The following is an 18,728-nucleotide window of genomic DNA, read 5'->3' on the forward strand; positions in this document are numbered from 1 at the left end:
GGGAGACACAGAAGAAGCTCCTGGCTCCTGGCTTCAGCCTGGCTGTTGCAGCTATTTGGGGGGTGAACCAGTGGATGGAAATCCTCTCTCTGTCCCTCCCTCTCTCTCTCTGTAGCTCTGCCTTTCAAAAAAAAAAAAAAGTAATTTTTTAAAAAATTAAACTGGTTTTTAAATTTTTTTTTCGACAGGCAGAGTTAGTGAGAGAGAGAGAGAGAGACAGAGAGAAAGGACTTCCTTTTCCATTGGTTCATCCCACAAATGGCTGCCATGGCCAGCGCACTACACCGGCGCGTTGAGCCAATCCGAAGCCAGGAGCCAGGTGCTTCTCCTGGTCTCCCATGGGGGTGCAGGGCCCAAGTACTTGGGCCATCCTCCACTGCACTCCCGGGCCACAGCAGAGAGCTGGCGTGGAAGAGGAGCAACCGGGACAGAATCCGGCGCCCTGACCGGGACTAGAACCCAGGGTGGTGGCGCCGCAAGCGGAGGATTAGCCTATTGAGCCATGGCGCCGGCTTAATTCTTTATTAAAATAAATAAAAATCACATTCCTGAGGCCCAGGGAATGGGTGCAGAGTAGGCGGGACTTTGGCCCCCACCCCTTTACCAGAACAGCTCCTACTTTACCCGCCTTCTACGTTTCGCTTTTTGGTAAGATTTTATATGAACACAAGGTTCCACAGTATCCTGGTCACTTCTGCAGGGATCTGCCCTGCCGTGGCTCTCAGGGTGGTCCACGTCTACCACACAGGCAGCCTGGAGGCATTCACACCACTTTCAGGACTCCTGGCCCCAGTCCTGGACTGCTGTAGATTTTACAAGTGCTAGACACCAGCCCCGGGGGAGCACCTCTGATTCTCCCTCCCTGGAAACTGACACAGAGTCAAAATGGGCGGAAGCCAGCTTTGCCAGAGCCTGAATGGCCCCTGGGGGCAGCCACCTTGCATTGCCCAGTGGAGCTGCCCAAGGCACCAGCCTGACTCTCTCGTTCCCATGGTACTCTGCCTTGGGCACTGTGTTCTACAGCAGATGGGAGAGGTTGGGAGCTGTCCAGTGGCCATTATTCTTACAGGTACAAAAGGTTATACAGGTTTTTTGTGCATTCTTGCATTGAAACTCTGGCAGTATAGCACAGTGGTGGTCTTCATCAGCTATAGCCATGTTTGAGAAATAGGAGAGAACTATTTGAAATGTGGTGAGACAAAATAAGAACTTTGCCTGACTTTTTCTTCACAGACATGACTGCACCCACACGACTATATTTGACATAATATAGAAAATTTTTGCTACTCAAAGCATGGAACAAAGAGCAGCAGTGTTGGCCTTGCCTGGTGCATGTTCCAAGGCAGAATCTCAGGTCCAGTCTAGACCTAATGAATAAGAATCTGCAATTTAGACCTCAAGGAGACTCACACACTGTCATAGACCAGCAGTTCAGAAATGCCACTCGAAGGGCAGGTGTTTGATGCAGCGAGTAAGGTGCAGCTTGGAATGCCTATCTCCCATGTTGGAGAACCTGGGTTCGGTCCCAGCTCTGCTCTTGATTCCAGATTCCTGCTAATACACACTCTGGGAGGCAGCTATGATGCCTCAATAGTTGGGTCCCTTGCCGGACACATGAAACACCCAGGTTGAGTTCCTGGCTCCTGGTTTTGGCCTGCCCCAGTCCCAGCTGTTGTAGATAACTGGGGAGTGAACCAACAGGTGAAAGGTATCTCTCCCTTTCAACCTCCCTCCTCTGCCTTTCAAATAAATAAAATGAAAAGAAAAAGGAAGGCTTGCTCCTCACTGAGGCTGGGTGGGTGGTATTCCTGTTGGTCTGCAGTATGACAGTGGCTTTGCCTGCCACACACTGCTTTTCACCAATTTTATTCCCATCCTAATACCTTTTTGGCTGTAAAATATGCTTTGCTTTAGGAAATGAAAGTGATCATGGATGTCATTTTGTTTTGTCTTATGTCTTCACAAGGCAAAATAAAACTTGGTTACCTATGTCTACCCTGTTGTGGCCTACACCCACATGCATTTTGGCCACCCAACAGATCACAGCAAGACCACCCATGTGCGTGCAAAAAATATCACCAATGGTCAAAGCAAACTGGACACAAAATCTTATGAAAATGGCCCTAGCACTTCAGCCAGAAAAACAACTGTACGAAGACAGCCTTCATGGCTGAACACCCAAACATATCCATCTTGCTTTCTCTGTCATCTCTCCTGGAGAAAACAGGAAGTCATGCAGCACACAAGAACCAAGCAGAGGTGAGAAACTATGCCATGCAGCCAAGAGGGGCGATTTTCCTGAGTGAGGGCTGGGAGTGATTCTCTGCTACTCTGGGAAGAACGAAACTAGTGCCTGGCACAGCGAGAGTGCAGGAAGACTGGGAAGCCACTGGCCTCTGGGGCCCACAGAGAGATGGGAGCCACTGAATTCCACAGTCCCCAACCCTGCTTAGAGGCCAGCCCCTGCAAAGGCGCAAAGTCCTGGGATTCTCAGCATTCCACAGCCCAGCAAATAACAATGGCAATGGTTGTGGCATTTCAGAACAAGCTTGGAAATGCTTAAATGTCAAAAATGAATGATGCAGAAAGACTTGTGGGAGAAGGGAAGAGACAGAAGCTGAGCTGGGAAACAGCCAGGCAGAGGGGCACCAGAGGGACCGCTGGTTAGCGCGTCTGTGGACTGGAAAGTCTTTTCATACAGGGGTACTCAGAAGCCAGAAAACATCTTGAGCTGTCACAAGAAAGTGAGGTGGCAAAAATGAGCAGATTAATGCGGCGTGGCTTTGATGGCGGAGCTACCCTCTGATTTGTCGGACGATGTCACTGAGCAGGGTGTGCTGGTGTCCCAGCCCACCCCAGCCCAGCTAGACCCAGGCGAGGTCTCTGAAGCCACACACAACAGCAAGAGGCCCTGAGGAACCAGCCAGCTCCCACACGGAAGGTCAGATCTGTCACTGGACTCCCATGGGCCCCGCGGGCCCCTCCAGCAGGGAAGGGACACAGTGGTGGTGGCCTCTCTGAGCCCATCCTCACCTGGGTGATGATGCACCCTGCATGTCCAGGCAGGAAGCCAGGCTCAACTCTGCCCTCTTCCCCAGCCTGTCTCACCCACCTTCCTGACCTCAGTGGTCTCACATGAGAACTGACAGGCCAGGGCTGGGTAGTGGTGACGTCCCCCTTGGACACCAAGATTCTAGGGTTCTCAGGAATGGGAATCCTGAGGTTTAACCTGCTGAGCAGGAAGTAAGCCCTGATGTTTCCATAGCACGTTCCAACTCCCAGAGTGTTTGCAAACCCGTCCTCTGATCGTCCTAAAGAACCTGCAAATCTAAAAGTACCATTTTGTAGAGAAGGACATTGAGGCTGAGAAAGGAAAATATGACGTTTCCCAGCACCACGGTCTTCATGGTGAGTCAGTGCTGGTTCTGTAACCTCAGCTGCCTGTGGGAATCGCCATCCAGGAGGGCTGCCGCAGGTGGCCCTGGCCAGGACTGGGGACCGCAAGCTCTGGGGTCAGCTCACTCCCGCCACCTTACCGCTCAGTTCTGCTCTCTTGCCAAAGCTTCACTTTGTACCCCATGCGCGGTGGGACGGCGTCCCAGATTTATTGACCTGTGAACCCCAGCAGGAAAAGAAATGGGTCCGTCTTCTCAGCAGGGTGTCCCCAGTGCCAGACATTTGGGTGCTGAGTAAAGATCTTGTCTGGCTGCCCCTCATCATCCGATGTTCTGTGCTCACGCTTCTCTTTGGACCCCTTTCTTTCTTTTTCGAATTCCAGGGGCACAAAGACAGAGTTCCCATCCACTGGTTCACTCTCCAAATTCCCACAATAGCTGGGTCTGGGCCAGACTGAAGCCAGGAGCTAGGAACTCAATCTAGGTCTTCTATGTGGGTGGCAGGGACCACTTACTTGAGCCATCACCTGCTATCTCCATGGTGTACATTAGCAGGAAGCTGGAGTCAGGAGCTGAAGCCCAGAGTCAAACCCAAACACTCCAACACAGGATGAGGGCATCCTAAGCTGCTTCTTAGCCACTACCCCAAACTCTGGCCCCAGACAGACTCCTTCCTTAATCTGCTGTTTCCATGGACTCTGGTCCACCCAGACCCAATTCATCTCCACCCCAGCCCAGAACTGGCGGCCAGAGTCACTCGTGTTGGGATGAGAACCTCACTTCTCCATCCCCACTGGCCACCTCCCAAACAGGCCAGGTCTACCCAGCCCAAGCAGGCAGAGGTGCCCACCTTGCTGACTGTGGTACTAGCAAGAAGGGGGGCATAGGAGATGGACCCACAGGGCCCTCTCCATCTGTGATATGTTACAAAAACACTACAAGAATGGGAACCTGACTGTTGCAACCTCATCCCCACAAAAGGAATTTCCACAGAGATCAGGTGCAGGGACCCTTATGCTGCCTGCCTGTCTCACTTGGCTTCTCACACTTACACCCCTCAAACAAAGAGGATTTGCCCCCAAGGGCCTCCATGAGAGCTTATTGATGAATATAAAGGTTTTCAAGTTGTTTGTAATGTGTTTTAAAGACAATTTACATATTTTCTAAGGTTGAAACTTCAGAATTTTTTAAATTTTTTTAAAAGATTTATTTATGTATTTGAAAGAGTTACACAAAGAGAGGAGAGGAAGAGAAAGAGAGAGGTCTTCCATCCACTGGTTCACTCCCCAGATGGCTACAATGGCCAGAGCTGCACCGATCCGAAGCCAGGAGCCAGGAGCTTCTTCTGGGTCTCCCACATGGGTGCAGGGGCCCAAGCACCTGAGCCATCTTCTACTACTTTCCCAGGCCATAGAAAAGAGCTGGATGGGAAGTGGAGCAGCCAGGACTGGAACCAGTGCCCATATGGGATGCCGGCGCTTCAGGCCAGGGCGTTAACAGGCCACAGCGCTGGCCCCAGAAAGTTTTTTTTTTAACCACCACCCCAACTCTCCAGCCCCTCAATGAAAAGGCATCTTGATTTGGTCATCTGCCACTAAAAAAAAAAAAAAAAAAAAGAAGAAGAAGAAGAAGAAGAAGGAAGGGAGGGAGGGAGGGAGGAAGGAAGGAAGGAAGGAAGGAAGACAGCCTTGTAAACAACCTTCCCCAGCCTCCAGACCACTGAGACCATGATCATTGTGAGAGAATGATAGGATAGGACAAGCTGGCACATTCCTGGGTGATCCTGCCTCCTGTCCAAGGGTAAACAGCCCCAGAAGAAAGGGAAGTGGAGGTAGCACCTATGTCACCAGGCATCTGTCTGCGATTCCTGAATGGTCGGTGACTTGCAAGCATCACCCACACACTCCCTTGTACAGCACCTACTCTGTTCTTCTTCATCCCTAAGAAATCAGGCTGCTGGTGCAGAGCCCTAAAAAGATGTGTATGGGTGGTGGCCTGGGAGAGGTGAGGCAATGCTAATGTTCAGCTAAGCAGGGAAGAACAGCCCAAGAGCATCTGTACTGGCTCCCCATGTTCCAGAAGCCAGCAGTCCCAGGTTGACCTTCCTAAGCGGAAGCATTTGGGTAGGACCTGGATGGCCTTAGCCTGCTGCAGAGAAGGGGTCACAGCAAGGCAAACCCTCCTCAGGAGCATAGCCTCGAGACTAAAGACCACAGCCTCCCAACTCTTGGGACACTCGTGGGTCCCCGTCTAGGCACAGCAATGGCAGCACCTGAACCACTCCAATCTACAGGGCCCGGAAATGGGGTTAAAAGGAGGGATGGTTGGACATCTTAGCTGGGTATACACACAGAACTTACTTTAGCTGCCTGCCCTGGATAAATGACCCTGAATGGTCTGCTTCTCCATGGCTGGACCATGAAGGCTGAGCAGTGGCTGGATTTGTGTCTATCCCACATAGTCCCTAGGCCTCTGGATCTACCTCTCAATGCAACCACTAAGAATTCCTCTTATCATAAGATAAGGTGGGGAAGAGGTTCCCACAATAACAGGTTCACAAAAGGCAAACGGCCTCCCTCCAGTAGCTCAGACTGTCAGGCTGGCGTTGGTCCTCAGCTGCCTGGGAGGACTCCAAAGTGTCTCCTTTTCTCCTTTCCCTTCTTCATCCCCCTCCCTCGCCTCCTTCTCTTCCTCATTTTTTAAATATTTATTTATTTACTTGAAAGAGTTACACAGAGGGAGAGAGATAGAACTTCCACCCACTAGTTCACTCCCCAGATAGCCACAATGATCAGGGCTGGGCCAGACTGAAGTCAGGAGCCAGGAGCTTCATCTGAGTCTCCCATATGGGTACAGCAGCCCAAGCACTTGAGCCATGTCCTGTTTCTTTTCCCAGACCATTAGCAGGCAGCTAAATCAGAAGTGAAGTGACTGGTATACAAACCAATGCCCACAAGGGATACCAGTGTCGCAGGCAGTGGCTTTACCTCTATGCCACAACACTGGCCCCGACAGTACCTTCTTCACAGCAGTAGCCTCAGTGAACAGCATAGACTCTCTCCTGCCCAACTTGACTTTCTTTTTTTAAAGATTTATTTTATTTATTTGAAAGACAGAGTTATAGAGAGAAGTAGAGACAGAGAGAGAGGTCTTCCATCTGCTGATTTACTCCCCAGATGGCCGCAGTGGCTGGAGCTGCGCCAATCCAAAGCCAGGAGCCAGGAGCTTCTTCCTAGTCTCCCACACAGGTGCAGGGGCCCAAGGACTTGGGCCACCTTCTACTGCTTTCCCAGGCCATAGCAGAGAGCTGGATTGGAAGAGGAGCAGCCAGGTCTAGAACCTGCACCCATATGGGATGCTGGCACTTTAGGCCAGGGCGTTAACCCACTGCACCACAGCGCCGACTCCCCAACTTGACTTTCAAATAAAATGAAAATAAATTTTAGGCCAGTGCCGCAGCTCAAAAGGCTAATCCTCCGCCTGCGGCGCCGGCACACCGGGTTCTAGTTCCAGTCGGGGTGCCGGATTCTGTCCTGGTTGCCCCTCTTTCAGGCCAACTCTCTGCTATGGCCTGGGAGTGCAGTGGAGGATGGCCCAAGTGCTTGGGCCCTGCACCCGCATGGGAGACCAGGAGAAGCACCTGGCTCCTGGCTTCGGATCAGCGCGGTGCACCAGCCACAGCGCGCTGGCCGCGGCAGCTATTGGAGGGTGAACCAACGGCAAAAGGAAGACCTTTCTCTCTGTCTCTGTCTCTGTCTCTCTCTCTCTCTCTCACACTGTCCACTCTGCCTGTCAAAAAAAAGAAATTTTAAAAATTTTGAAGAGGAAAGAAGACATAGATGATGTGGTCCAGCTCCCTCATTAGGGCCAGTCTCTGAGGGACACTGGCCACACTGGCCTGCACCTGGGGCAGAGTACAGACCTCCAAGGAAGGGAGCCATGGCCAAGGAGGGAAGTCCTGTGCCTTCCTCATCCTCGGGAACCATGTGCTGGGGGCAGAGGGCAGCCCAGGGATGCCTGAATGTCCATCAGCAGAGATCTTCCTATAGTAGCGTAGAGGTGTTGGGAGAGAGCTTGGGGCCAGGCAGACACAGTCAGCTGCACACTCACTTCTGCCCCTCACCATCTCAGCCCACGACTCAGTGGCCAGTTCCTCGAAACAGGAGGAACACCCCCTACCAAAGCCTTAGGAGAAAGCACCCAGAGCCCAGCACACTGTACGTGCTCAATAAGTAGCTGTGATTTCAGGGCCTCCTCTAGTAAAGTGACACCAACACCCCAATTCTCGGGCCAGCTTCAATTCTACCTGGAATGAAGGGTGAGGGGGTCAGCCCCTGAGCAGCAGGGGGCCAGCCCCCTCACACATCCATACCCTGATCTTCCCTGGGAAGTTCCCACCCCTTCCCAGCAGGTCAGCCTTCTGCAGCCCTGACAGTGCCCTGATGGATGTCACAGGAGCTCACAAGTGCCCAGCCCTGATCTTTAAACAGCCACTGCCACAATCTGGCAAATGCAAGAACGTCATTCCTGGTGCTGTGGCCTGGAGGCCAGCACCACCCCTACGTCTGAGGGGGCCAATCCCAACACAGGAAGGAGAGGAAGATGCACCTGGCAGGCCAAATGCTGCAGGAAGGAAGGGAAGGAGCAACAGCCCCTCTACGTGCAGCACCTGCTCAGGATCTGGGGCATAAATGGTGCCCCACCTCCAGTGCCCCGGGCTCAGCTCCCCAGCCCCTGAGTTCCTTGCCACAGTTCCCTCCTGGTCCTGATCTCATTTGCTACAAACACCTGCTTTATTCCTTGTCTCCCGTTGCACTGTGAGCCCTGGGAAGGGGCGAGATCATCGGCTGGGCGAGCCTTGTGTCTGCTGTATGTGTTCTGCACAAGCAAGCTCTCACTAAATTTGTGATGAATGAGTAAAAGAGCACATGATGCACACAAATACGAAGGTCTGCTAATACGTGCTTGGGGGATTACATCAGCTGCGAGAGTGGTGATGGAAGCTGCAGCCAGGAGGCTAGGACGCTGCACTTCCTGCATGTGACACTAGATGGCAGCCAGCACACCAAAAAGGAGCTGCAGGGGCAGGCTGGAGGGGAGTGTTTCCAGTACACCCAGGTTCAAAGAAGATTACGAGAGCTGAGCCTAGGGGCTGGCGCTGTGGCACAGCAGTTAAAGCCGCCTTCTACAGGGCCAGCATTGCATATGCTCCACTTCCGAGTTGCTTTCCCAGGCTAAGCAGTAGAAGACAGCCCAAGTCCTTGGCCCCTGCACCCGCATGGGAGACCCAGAAGAGGCTCCTGGCTTCGTATCAGTGCAGCTCTGGGCAGCTCAGGCTGTTGCCGTCATCTGGGGAGTAAACCAGTGCATGGAGGATCTCTCTCTCTCTCTCTGCCTCTGCTTCTCTGTAACTCTGCCTTTCAAATAAATAAATTTTTTTTTTTAAAGAGCTGATCCTATAGGATAGTGGAAGTGTGAGATCCTCTTTATGTTGACTTTGCATAAATGAGTCAGGATCAGTGGAACACGCTGTACTAGAGTTCTCGAGAGAAACAGAACAGGATGTGTTTGTATAGAAAGACTGCCCATGTGACTGTGGAGCTGCAGTGTGGGGCAGGGGGCAGGAGAGCCAGGTGAGCCAAGACTGCGGATGAAGTCTGAAGACCCCTATTGGGGCACCCTCCTTGCTCAGGAAGGTCAGACTTTCTAATCAGACTGGACAGGGCCAACCACGGTAGGGAAGGCTGCTTTCCTCCGAGTTCACTGTTCTGTGTTAACCCCACAAAAATGCCCTCCCAGATGAGACATAAAATTGGCAACCACTCTTTGAGCTTTTGGTGCAGGGAAGCAGGGTCTTGCATGACGAGCTGCACCCTCCATCTCTTTGGGGACCTCTGCCAACAGCCATATGGTGAGTACAAAGTGTGGAACCCAGAGCTGCTCCCTCCCACAGAAGCTCAGGGCTTTGGCCACTCCTATCTTATTGCCACTGGCACCCCAGAAGGCAGAGCAGGGAAACCGACCCATGGCAGTCAATATTTTAAAGCTTTCTGTGGGGGCCAGTGCTGCAGTGTAGCAGGTTAAAGCCCCATCCTACAGTGCTGGCATCCCATATGGGCGTCAGTTCAAAACCCAGCTGCTCCACTTCTGATCTAGCCCTCTGCTATGGCCTGGGAAAGCAGTACAAGATGGCTCAAGTCCTTGGGCCCCTGCACCCATGAAAGAGACCCAGAAGAAGCTCCTGCCTCCTGGTTTCAGATTGGCCCAGCTCGGGCCATTGTGTCTACTTAGGGAGTGAACCAGCGGATGGAAGATTGATCTCTCTCTTTCTCTCTTTCTGTCTCTCACCTCTCTGTAACTGTCTTTCAAATAAATATTCAATAAATAAATAAATAAATAAATAAGAACAATGAAGAGCTGTTTTTAAAATAAAAAAAAATAAAGCTTTCTGTGAATTGACTGAAAGGGCTTTCACTGCAGATGAGTGAGCCGAGAGGCAAAGGAAGAAATTTTACTCTCTTAGCTGAACGTAGCTGAAATCATAGAAAAGAAAGAGCTATTAGCAGGTTCACTAATTGGAATGGTGTTTACATTCCCAGTGTCAACTGGAAATATTTATTTACTGTGTAAAGGAAGTCCTCTGAGCTTGCGTAATTCTTAGAACCTTGCTGAAGTGAGGCGGTTCTGGGTGTATACCCACACCCAACAGTTTCCTAAATGACTACTTGCTAAGACAAGGCAAAAACTTGCCTCGGCTGCTGAATTATTGTCTCTCACCATAAAACTGCAAACAGCATGTTATTCTTCCATGATGGAGTTTTTAAAGCAATTATTCTCGGGGCTGGCACTGTGGTGCAGTTGGTTAATGCCCTGGCCTGAAGTGCCGGCATCCCATATGGGCGCCGGTTTGAGACCCGGCTGCTCTACTTCCGAACCAGCTCTCTGCTGTGGCCTGGGAAAGCAGTGGAAGATGGAGCAAGTTCTTGGGCCCCTGTACCACATGGGAGACCCGGAAGAAGCTCCTGGCTCCTGGCTTCGGATCGGCGCAGCTCCGGCCATTGTGGCCATCTGGGGAGTGAACCAGCGGATGAAAGATCTCTCTCTCTCTCTCTCTCTCTCTCTCTCTCTCTCTTTCTGCCTCTCCTCTCTCTGTGTAACTCTGACTTGCAAATAAATAAATAAATCTTTTTTAAAAAAAGAAATTATTCTCGGTAGGGGTGAGGGGATCTTTAATTTGTGTTCATACAAGGTCAGCATAATAACAGTATAAAAATCCCTTTGTTTAAAGCAAAATCAGGCCATTTGTAATAGACTCACAAAAACTGCAGGGGGAAAATTATGCTTAATCACAGGAGATAACCATCCTTTGCAGTCTGATTTTTAAATTAAAGCTTCCAAATACACAACATGAGGGATGATGTGGCAAGGTTTCTATGGGAGGAAGCCACTACGGCCTGACCCTTGGTCCCACTGAAGCCTTGATGCCTGAAGCCTTGACAGCACCAAGCCCTGTCTACGACATGTGTTTTCCTGTATGTCCTGCGGTGCTGGCCCCGGGTACCCAACTTAATCAGTCCTTCCATATTGTATGCCCTGGTGACCGCTTTGCATCATGACTCTTGCACCTTGGGACTGTTCTAAGTAAAGTAAGAGTGATCTTGACACGAGCACTGTGGCCCCAGGACAACATGATAACTGAGTGGCTCATGGGCTGGTGGCGTGGATACTGCAGACACACTGAACAGAGAGATGACTCGCGTCCCAGGTCACATGGAGAAGAACAGTGAGATTTCATCACGCTCTTCAGAACAGCATGGAATTTAAAAACTTATTTCTAGAACTTTCCATTTAGCATTTTCAGACTGTGGTTGACCTTGGGTAACTGACACTGTGGAAGGCAGAACTGCCAATGGTAGGAACTTCTGTATTCTTATGAGGTCACATCCAATTCCCTAACAAAAGCTACAACAGTGGAAGCTGACTCTGGGCGATGGACCTCCCTCTGGGAACAGACAGACCCCTTCAGAGAGTTCCAGGCTCCAAATGGAACCTGCACTTGTGGGATCAGGGCTCTCTGCTGACACCCAACAGAGATGGGCTGAAGCTTGAAGGACGAAGGAGGGAAGGAGGGAAGGAGGGAAGGAGGGAAGGAAATGACGGTCACAGAGGAAAGTTTGTAAACCATGCCTTTCTCACAGCCCGATTATTTTGCTATCTGACTTTTCCAGAATGCTTGCAATTAAGAAGGTATAAACAGGATAAATCTAGGAAGGAAGAATAGGCCACGTAGGAGTGAGAATTCCAATCCCCTATGGCTACTTTGCAAACCACGGAATCCATTTTCTTTGCCCCCAGCAGCTGAGGTCAGTGTCAGGAGGGCTCCCGAACGGCAGATGAGGGGCTCCCTGGGCAGCACCTCCTGTACCTCCACGGCTGCTGGCCGCTTGGCCTTGGCTCCCCACCAGCAACACAGAGCCACTGAGAGCCAAGAGAGCACGGCCCGGCCCACACCAACCACAGCAGCCCTCAGGGATGTGCTTCCTCCCAGTTGTCCACACAGGATAAAGAACTGAATGTGAAACTCTCAGGCTGTGAGAAACAATGTGGTCTGGCAAGAAAATCTCGGCAAACCTTGTTGATGCCGAAGAAAATGGGTGTGAAGCGGCTCTCCTGAGAGTGCTTCTTTCCCCTGGGCGATGGGCTTCTTGCAGGCAACCCCAGTGGATCTGTGAGGACTTAGACGAGCTAATGGGCAGTTAGGTCAGGTCCCTGCCGGAATGAGAAAAGGGACAGAGTGCTTTTAAGAGTGGACACAGTGTTTGCTTTTTCCCAGAGGCTGCCTTCAGCAACACTTAGTTTTATCATGAGAGCAGGATAGACAGGATTACCAATTCCAGCCCTCTGATATGGTAGAATGTGAAGGCCATGCCAACGTGGTCGCTGACAAGCGTCAGTTATTCAGGAATGGCTTCAGAAACCACCTGGCAATGGAGGCTGCCTGGCAATAGGCTGTGATTGGTTAGGGCATAAACCGCCCCTTGACTGGATTGGCTGCCTCGGCTATATAAGCTGCTGTACCAACTGAAATAAACGAGTCTGCAGGCTGCTCACCTCTGGCCCGCTTTCACCCAACTCCCAGGGTCTATGTGGTGACTCCACGCCTCTTGCCCCCACCATGCTCCTCCTCTCAAAACGAATCCACAGCAACACTCTGATGCGTTTTTATCCCTGCCTCTGGTTGTTATCCCAGCCCTCTGATTGGTTAAATTTAGGTAGCCACTTTTGTGCATAAAAAAGAGCCAGCACCCACAAGCGTCCCAGGCAATGCCTCTTGGAGCCCCCATCCTGACTTGCTTGGGCAGGAGGTTTCTCACTTCAATAAATCTTGCTTGGCTCACTGTCCCTGTCCACATGGCAATTCCTCAGTGTGAGGCAAGAACCAAGATGGCCTTCACCCTCCCACAAGAGAACAAGTGTGTTCCTTTTCCAAGCAGGAAGCGGCCAGGGATGACTCTGGAAGAGAAACAGGACTGAACTCCAGCTCTCTTTGTTCCTGGCAGATCTTCCAATGGCAGTGAATTTTTAACCCAGTCCAAGCCCCAGGTGTTCCAACTGCAGGAAGAGGTCAGCTAGCTGAATGATGACTCTGGGCAGAGACAGAGAATCAGGACTGATCTCAGTGCCGTGAGAAAAAGACAAAGATGGGCCAAGAAGGGGCAAAAGTGAAAACAGTGAGATAATGCAGATGGAAGGGGGTAAAAGAGGAAGAAGACAGCTTCTATCCACCTTGGGACCACAGGTAAGTTTTATCAGAGGTGCTGATTCTTCCTTACTGTTTAATCCTGGTGAGTTAACATTTTATGAACAAGACTTTGCCTTTTGCCTTGGCTGCCACTGTTAAAGTGAATAGGTAGATGTCAGACTATATGTGTAAGAGGTGCCAAAGGAAATGGGAATTGCTGTGTGGTGAAAGGAGGAAAAATGTAGAGGCAAGCCCACAATTACATATCAAAAGTCTTCTCGTTGTTCAATAACCTGATTGAGAGAATCCCAGCCCTCTCTCTGGGGGCAGCTTAGGGCTATCTCATCAGCCCTGCACCAAGGCAGCCATTACGATTCTACACCCGTGAAGCCCTCCACCCAGCTGGACAGCCCAGATAGGTGGGAGGGCCTAAATCCAAACCCATACAAGCTCCAGTCTGAATGCAGACTAGGCTCTCGGTTCTTTCCTGAGATGTTCACCTGCTCAGCCAGGTATACCCTCCTCATGAAACTTGGCTTCACTATTCACTTGCCCTTCTGTGTCCACACCTGCACACTGCATCGTCACAAGACATGGAACGTATGAGGCTGGCAGCAATGACCCACTCCCGCTTCACCAGGAAGCTCAGAGCTAAACTCTGGTTCAAATAGAGCAGCTCTCTGTAGGCCAAGGTTTATTCCCCCTGCATTACTGCCGGTCCTTTCTGGAAGTAGTCAGGCAGACTGAGCATTTATGAGTTCCTGGCTGCCCTCCATCCATTCCCCCTTTGGTGACTGAACGTCAAATTCCCTCCAGGAACTACCCTTCCCCTACCCCTAACCTTATGTGGTTGGAGAGAGTGCTCCACCTCCATCTCAGGAATGAGGCATGGAACAGAGGCTTTAGCCAAGCAGTTACGCTATGTCCCTGGCCAGAGCAGTGGTTGGTTTCCAGGTGGGGATATGTGCCAACTGGAGCTAATCAGATGCAAAAAATAGCTTTCCAGGAGTAACGGTTAGAAATTGTTCCACTAGACTTGAAGTTGGAAGGACACGTTTGAAACCACCATAGCTGTACTATGACCATGCACAAAGCATGTGGCTAAAAACACAGCCCAACTGAGAGGGGAAACCTGTGGATGAAAAGAGACATAGAAACCAGCTCTACGTTCATGGAAACCCCAGAACTAGCCGCAGCCCCAAACCCACCTGCCATCAAGCAACAAAGCCCCTGCCAGTTCCAGTGTGATCTGAGTTTGTGTCAGTCACAAGAGAAAGTGTCCCAACTGAGACAGTAGACTAGACAAAATGCTACCCTTTCTCTTCTTTTGCACGAGAATAGCATATGGTTCTGGCAAATACAAAAAAAAAATACAGGAAAGTTTAAGTAAGAAGCAAAACTCACCTGCAATCCCATTACCTAGTGAAAATGGTAAAATGGATTTACTCTGCCCCAAGCTTACTTTGAAGACAGCAAAAAACACCCGTCCTGAGCATCTTCCAACACATCAGTTGCCCAACACCAAGTGCTCTTCTTGTCTAAGCTTATTTCTGTTTAGCTGGGGAGAGAATTCTTTCAATGTAGGGGTGTTTTTCCACATTCACAAACCACACATCATCTGTACTACTGGAAGGAGGGGGCGTGGTATAGAGTAGACTCTGGGCGTGGCCTGACACCAAGTGCCCTTTTTGCTCAGACTGGCAGCTGAGCGGGTGGTCACTGCCAGTGTCAGAGGAAGAGCCGGCAGCCCAGGGACACCCATCATCTCTCAGCAGCCTCTGTGAGAACGGCATGGAGGCACAGCTGAATCCGCTGAGCTGCAGGGTCCTCACCCACTAGCAGTCCCTGGAGCCCTGGCTGCCAGATTGCTTGGAAACAATAGGATGGAAAGAGTCTGCCGCCTGATTTTCCACAACAGCTCCTAGCATGCTTTCTGGGGCCACCTGCTGCATGCCTTCCTTCCTCTTTTCTTTTTCTCTTTTTCTCTCTCTTCTTTCCTTCCTTTGCCTTCCTTTCCTTCTTTTTCTTCCTTCTTTCCTTCTTTTCTGGGAGAGACAGAAACAGATATTGGTCCCTTCCTTGGTTCACTCCCAAATGCCTGCAACGACCAACGCAGACTGTGCCAGGCTGAAGCCAAGAGCCAGCGTCCTGGTCTCCTATGTGGGTGGCAGACGCAAGCATTTGGGTCATTTTCTGCTGCCTTCCCATGAGCATCAGCAGGAAGCTGAATCAGAAGTGCAGACACTCAGATAGGGATATGGCATCCCAAACAATCCCAGACACTCAGATAGGGATATGGCATCCCAAACAATGGCTTAAGGTGCTGCGCCACACTCCCCCACCCCACCGAGTCACGTGTCTCTAAGTTCTTTGCATGCAGGATAGTCCCCTCTCTTACAACACTCCCACCCCACCCTCACCTCCTTTTAGATACTGACTGGTGGACAGCCCTGGCTCAGCAGGCTATCCCATCTTCCAGATGTTTCCAACTGCTCTCTGCCTATGCAATTTTTTTTTTTCAGTTTTCTGTTCAGATTAGATAGCTAAGAGGGACAATGTAAAACAATAGCTACCATTGATCCACTATTTAAAGGCCCACTATTCACCTGCTGTTCCATTCATTCCTTCACTCGCCAGTATTCATTGAGAGTACCATCCAGGATGCTGTTGGGGGCCCTGCAGATGCAGCAAGGAACAAAACTGGAAGGAGATGAGCATGAAATAGAAGCCTACAGTCCATGGGCCGGGCTCTGGGGAAACACCAAGCAGGGCAGGTCTGAAGGGAGGGTCACTGGGGCCTGTTAGGCTTGAGAGACCTCTCAGACATCCAATCAGAGGAAGCCAGGTGGGACCTGCGGACGTGCATCTGGGATTCGTAGCGGGAGACCGGGCAGGCAATGCCCCTGTGGGAGCCGTGAGGTGTCGGAGATCATACTTGCAGACACTGGATAAGGTCACTAGGCCGTGGCGGGGGCGGGACCTACGTCTGATAGAGACGCCTCCCTGTGCTGCAGCTGAAGCCAGCCGCGGAGCGCGATGCTCGTGGCCAGGCGGGCAGGACGAACTCGGCTGCCTGTGCGCCACCGGAAGTGTCCGGTACAGCGGTGGAAGTGCAGATGAGGAAGACGGGGGAGGAAGCGCTGGGGCGACGGCCGTGACGGCCGAGCGGACAGAGGGCCCGGACAGGGCGTCCTGGGTAACGGCGCGGGGCAGGTCGCCCGCTCCGGGAATGAGGCACTTGGGTCGTAAGCGGCAGCTCCCCCTCGGGCTAACAGCCACCTCGCTGCCTCCATTTTTGCCTGGTGACCATGCGGACCTGAATAGTTACAGAGTGAGACCCTCCACCAGGTTCTGCTCTTTACCAGAAAAGATGGCGCACACGCTGCTTTCGGTCCCGGACGTGGATCTGGGATTGGGGCCCTTCCCCGCCAAGTCAGCAGCTCTGGGGATTCACACACATCTCTCACATGGCATGCCGCCGCGGCATGAACTTTTAATTCCTCAGAACGGACGGAAACCAGATTGCGTAAAACGTACACTTCTGGTACACACACACACACACTAATAAATTGTTGGAGCACCTTCATTTCACTGTGAGATCGCTGTGATTTCCAGAATCCGAGTTCGGCTCGGGTCGCGCGGCCCCGGAGCAGGAGGCCGGCAGGGGCTCGGCGCCGCTGGCGGGGCGCCGCCACGAGAGGGCGCCCCGGGCCCTCCCTCGCCTGCGCGCTGCGGTGGAAACAAGCCACGCGGAGGGCCCTCACCTTCCCGAAGCGCCTACGCCCTGGCCCGGGATCGGAGAAGCAGAGGGCGCAAAGCTTGCTGTCCGCCCGGTCCCCTTCTTTGGCTGAAGTTAGCCCGCGTCTAACCCTCGTTCTGAAGAGCAGCCCTGATGTAGAATTTTGCCCATGGAGTAAAAAGGGAGGAACATGGTTTTACAAAAAGTGTACCTGACATGATGTTCGCTGATTTTTTAATTTTTTTTGCTTCTCTAACTGGTCCAGTGTCCTATGCCTCAGTTGCCCAGAACCCTATGCCGTGGAGACTGCGTTTCCAAGCATACACGGTACAGTATACAGTACAGCTCACCTGTTAGTTCCCTTGTTTCATGGCAATGCACTACAGCGACACACAGTATGACCAGTGTACGGATGCTTTAACCACTGGGGTTGATAAACCCATCCTGATAAACCCAAACATGTGCGTGTGTGCACACAAACACCCTGGGGGCAGTGAGGTAGGTGCCTCCATATACGAATATTCACTGTAATTAAACCAACCAACCTAAACTCTTGAAAACTACTTTTTCTTGATTTGGGTATTTGATTACTCCTTAGGCTGCAAGGTATCTAATGATTTTCAGAATGGAATGAATGACTTCACTGTAAACTAGTTTGAGCTGACAGTGACTAGTATTTACAATAGCAAACAACACTGTTGCTCAGGGCTCATGTTTACAGGGCTGGTCAGATGTTCCCTGCAGTCGCCTTCCAGTCACTGTGAAGAAGCTAATCCAATTAACTGTTTACCTGGAAGAAGAGTGGCTGTGGCAAAGGCATAAACTGTAATTGAGTAATTGAGAGACATAACCCTTACTACAAGTATTTCATGTTAGTTTGTGCCTAGGACCTGTGTTTTTTTGTTTTGTTTTGTTTTTTTTGAAAGGCAGAAAGAAAGAAAGAGATCTCCCATCTGTTGCTGACTCTCAAAAGCCCACAATAGCCAGGGCTGGACCAAGCCAAAGCCAGGAGCTAACACTGTAAGTCTACCATGTGGGCAGCAGGAACACAAGTACTTGAGCCACCATCACCTGCTGCATCCCAAGGTGACATTAACAGGAAGCTGGAATGAGGGCCCATATGGGTCCTGTCATCCCCCAAGTGGCATCTTAACTGCTGCACCCGCCCATGCTTTTCTGTTGTTTCAGATGTGATAGCCTGATAGGCTTCACTAATAACAGTTTTCATTTAGCTATTATTGAGGTGCCTCACTTGTGCCACAAACCATTCTAGGTGCTGGGACACAGCAGCGAGCAACAGTAAAAAAAAAAAAAAAAAAAAAAAAGCACGGGGTAGGAGGGGCACTGTGGCGCAGCAGGTTAAGGCCCCCGGCCTAAAGCACCGGCATCCCATATGGGCGCCAGTTGGAGACCCAGCTGCTCCACTTCCTATCCAGCTCTCTGCTATGGCCTGGGAAAGCAGTACAAGATGGCCCAAGTCCTTGGGCCCCCGCACCTGCATGGAAGACCCAGAAAAAGCTCCTGGCTCCCAGCTTCAGGATCGGCACAGCTCCGACCGTTACAGCCAGTTAGGGAGTGAACCAGTGGATGGAACACCTCTCTCTCTCTCTGCATAACTCTGACTTTCAAATAAATAAATAAATCTTAAAAAAAAAAAGGCTCCAATGGGGCAGGCATTGGTACATTGGTTGACACTGCTCGGGCGCCCACAGCCCCTGCTGGTGTGCATAGTTTCAAGTTCTGGCTCTGCTCTGTAACCCTACTTCCTGCTCATGTAAATCCTGAGAAGCAGCAGGTGGGAAGTGTTTGGGTCCCTGCCACTCTTGTGGGAAACCCAGATGGAGTCCTAGTC

At 51.2% G+C, this 18,728-nt stretch overlaps 1 long non-coding RNA gene across 2 annotated transcripts in view; it reads right to left on the reverse strand.

The window, feature by feature from the left end:
• The window catches only part of LOC103350930 (uncharacterized), a 221,316-nt gene extending 204,484 nt beyond the window's left edge, over positions 1-16,832 (reverse strand). Inside the window, exon 1 of one of the 2 annotated variants that reach the window (XR_011381514.1) lies at positions 16,605-16,830. This is a non-coding gene — a long non-coding RNA (uncharacterized lncRNA). Of the gene's footprint in view, positions 1-16,604 lie in introns of both variants that reach the window. The other variant, XR_011381515.1, reaches the window with a different exon arrangement.
• Between the last annotated feature and the right edge of the window lie 1,896 nt (positions 16,833-18,728).

The sequence above is a fragment of the Oryctolagus cuniculus genome, chromosome 13, assembly GCF_964237555.1.
Source record: "Oryctolagus cuniculus chromosome 13, mOryCun1.1, whole genome shotgun sequence".
NCBI lineage: Eukaryota > Metazoa > Chordata > Mammalia > Lagomorpha > Leporidae > Oryctolagus > Oryctolagus cuniculus.